The following is a 3,624-nucleotide window of genomic DNA, read 5'->3' as shown; positions in this document are numbered from 1 at the left end:
ACCTCCGACTTGGCTGATGAAGGGCAAGGCAGAGTTCCCTATCTCTACAGGGATGCCTGAGGGTGCAAAGGATATCGGGCCGAGAACAGCCAATGCAAGGGGCTGGGGGCCGGAGGGACTTGGTCGGGGAGTCCCGGCGCAGGCGCAGGCTGGGGCCCTCAGGTCCCCTGCCGGTCCTGGGCATCAGTCACTCTCTGCGGGCCAGGACTGCGGTCACCGCCTGTAGGGGCCTCCGCGCGCGGACCCGCTCTCTCGCCAGGGACCCCGCGGGGAGACGACCCTAACCGCCCTCGTTCCGGACTCCAGCAGGACGCTCGAAGCCAGCGGTCCCCTCCCAAGCTTCCGCTCCTGCTGGGATTCTGCTGGGCTGGGCCTCATCGCCGCGGCTGGGAAGCCGTGCGAGTTTCATGCCACTCAAAGGCTCCGAAGGTCTTGGAGAATTGGGGGCACGCGTCTTTAAAGGCTGGAGGCACCTTACGGAGCGGAATATCTGCACCGCCCCTGTCCCCGCCGACTCCTGTTCTTCCTCCCTTCCCTGGGCAGGTCCGGGTGATGGGGCCACCTGGGCGTGGGGATCCGGCCTGGAACCCTGCATCGGGTAGTGGCGCGGTGTGTCCCGAGGCGAATTTGGAAAAAGCCGAAACCTGCTGGGCCGCGGTGGGGGCGACCCCTCGGCACAGCGTCCCCCAGCGGCCCCCGGGCTCCGCCAGTTCTGGGATCCCCGAGGTCTCCGCGCGAGTCGGGCCCAGGGCAGGATCAGCCTAGCCCCTCCAGGTAGCCTCCTCCTTCCGCTCCTCCTCCTCCCCAGCCCCGCTCCTCTCCCTCCTTCTCCTCCTCCTCCCCTCCTTCCTTTCTTCCTCTCTCCCCTCCCTCTCCTCCTCTCCTCCTTTTTCTTCTTTCTAGTTCCTACAGTTCGTCTTTTAAATTAATGTACGTCAACATTTAAATAGGTTATAGATTAACATAGTTCAAGTATGTTTTTAGAAAACTGTTCAAAGGTATACAGTGAAAAGTCTTCATCCCAGAAAAACTGTCGGCCAAATGTCAAAATGGAGGAACATTCCACAACATACCCGACTAGTACCCCTCAGAACCGTCAAGGTCATCAAAACCCAGGAAAAGTCTGAGAAATTGTCACAGCCAAGAAGAACCTAAGGAGACAGGACTATTATATGTAATGCGGTGTCTTGGGTGAGGTCCTGGAGCAGAAAAACGGACGTCTGGTGAAAACTAAGGAAATCCGAGTCAAGATGGACTTTAGTTAATGCATTAACACTGGTTCGAAATGAACAACCCATACCAACAACCGCAGTTAACAATATGGGAACCTGGGTCCAGGCTTTATGTAGACTTTTATTATCTTTGCAATTATTCTGTGATTCTAAACTTTAAAAAATAAAGTTTATTTTTTTAAAAGAGTCTTCATCTCACACCTTCAACCATAGAGTTTCCACCCCTGCGTATTAATCACCGATCTTAGCTTTTTGTGTGCAAATACTAGCAAATCTGAACATCTACCCCGTTCTTCAGAAATAGTCACATACTCTGTCCTGCAATTGTGTTCTTCGCTCGTTTCATATCACAACATCGAGCATCCCTTTTTTTGGTTTACAGTCTGGACAGACCGTTATGCCTGTGGCCAGTTAGTTACCTGTGGCACACTTGGGCTGTTTCCTTTTTCTTTTTTTGCTGTTCAGATAGGACTTCAGGGAATAACCGTGGGAGCGGTGAGTTAATATGTTGGGTAGCTGGCCAGTCGTTGGACTGCTACACCCGCAACTAGGGCTGTTTGTAATTGTGGTAGACAAGAGCATTGGGATTTCAATCAGCACCTCCTCGGGCCTGCAGATCGGAAGAAACAGCTGGATCTAGGTGATACTCCCAGTCCGCAGTTCGCAGGGGTACGCCCCAGCAACCTTACCCGGGAGCCAGCCTTGGGCGTGTGGAGGCGCGCTTCTCCAAGGCCGGCGGAGGTCCTGGGCTTCCCACCCTAGACCGTGGGATCCAGGAGCTTCCTGAGGACTGGGTGTCAGTGTCCGGGTCTGGAGTCCCGGCAGTCTGCCCACCTCCAAATCCTCCTTCCTCGCCCCTCGGCCACCGCCCCGCAGCTCCCAGTCCTTCTCCTGCTGGGTAGTCGAGCAGGCCCCACCCCCATCCACTCCGAGATTTCCCTTTCCCAGCCCCCAGCCATCGTGGTGCCTGCTGTCAAGATGATAATTTCCCCACCTGCGTGTACTCACACTGCCCTTTGCCCCCATAACATCCCACCGTATCTCTCAAATTCTAGGTGATTAAAAAAATTCCTCCCCAACATTTTCTAAGGAAAAACCAGACAAACGGAAAAGCTGTGAGTTGCGCGACGAATATCCGCACACCCACCTAGGTCCACACGAACCTCTCGCCGCTCCCTGTCCTCCGTCCGCCTGTCCATCACTCGTCCCTTCCCCGGGACCCACCCAGACCCGCGGGCGTGCGCACAGCGCCTCCCCGCGTCCCCGCGCCCCGCCTAGCCCAGAGCTCTGTCCTAATTTCCATTTCATAAGGTGAAATTTACATTCGGCGAAACATACAAATCCTGAGTGTGCCACAGTCTGGCCGATTTGAGGCAGTACGTGGAGGAGCCTTTTTAATTATAGCAGTTACGTATTTACCTAAACATGTGTTAGGGAACACGTGACTCTAAAACTGTTTAAAAAATAAAGTTAAAAAAAAAACCCTGCCCGTTTTCCATTGATGATAGGGGCACGAAGTTTCCTTCAGCAATAATGCAGGTAAACGAGCTTATACAAAGGGCTGGGAGGAAAGGCAGGGGAGCGAAATGGAAAGGAGAGGGGGCTTTCCGGTTAACATGTTAACTTATCGCTTCCACCGTTGTTCCCTGAAGCCCGATTTGAACAGCAAAAGGGAAAAAAGAAAGAAAAAAATCAGAGCCAGCTCAAGTGTGCAACAGGGCACTGGTGGTCTGCCCGAGCTATAAGCAAGAAAAACACTGCGGACTGCGTCCCGGAGCCCGGCGGTTTCTGCGAAGCGCAGCGTGAGCCGAGGAGCTGCGGACGGCCGTGGGACCGGGGGCGCCGGGAGGAGGCGGGGACTGGCGGGATCTGGGGTGTGCGGTGGGGGCCGGAACAGCGTGTGTATGTGTGTGTGTGTGTGTGTGTGTGTGTGTGTTTTCCAATCATTATGCATCTTCGCCCAACTCCTCGAGCCTGGGTTTGTTTCTGTGAACGCAGCATCCCGCACAGGGCCGGGAACACATTAGATGCCTAATAAATGTTTCATGAGATCGCGAGTGTGCAAACGGTTTGTACGCACTATACAAAAATAAGGGTTCACAACAATAGCAGGAAAAAAAAAATCCTCCCTCTTCGTGTCGCCGCTACCCAGTGAACAGTGTTTGTTAATTGACAAACGCGACAGACGGAAGGCGCAGCGGAACTAGAATTCCGAGCGTTTTGGGCAGGATTTACGGCAGCAGCGGCAGCAAAACTGAGCATGCGCAGCAAGCCGGCCGCATAGCCTCATTAGGCCCCGTCCGGAAACGCTCGTTAGGTGCCTCGTTAGCGCAGTAGGTAGCGCGTCAGTCTCATAATCTGAAGGTCGTGAGTTCGATCCTCACACGGGGCA

General features: G+C 54.4%; 1 non-coding gene across 1 annotated transcript; it reads left to right on the top strand.

Moving 5' to 3' along the window:
* The first annotated feature begins 3,551 nt into the window (after positions 1-3,551).
* TRNAM-CAU lies at positions 3,552-3,624 on the top strand. The gene has a single exon. It is a non-coding gene; the product is annotated as a tRNA-Met (tRNA).

Source organism: Sapajus apella, unplaced genomic scaffold (assembly GCF_009761245.1).
Source record: "Sapajus apella isolate SASKATOON/1434 unplaced genomic scaffold, GSC_monkey_1.0 scaffold3, whole genome shotgun sequence".
Taxonomy (NCBI): domain Eukaryota; kingdom Metazoa; phylum Chordata; class Mammalia; order Primates; family Cebidae; genus Sapajus; species Sapajus apella.
The sequence above is the reverse complement of the archived record's forward strand: the minus strand, read 5'-3'. Positions and strand labels throughout refer to the sequence as shown.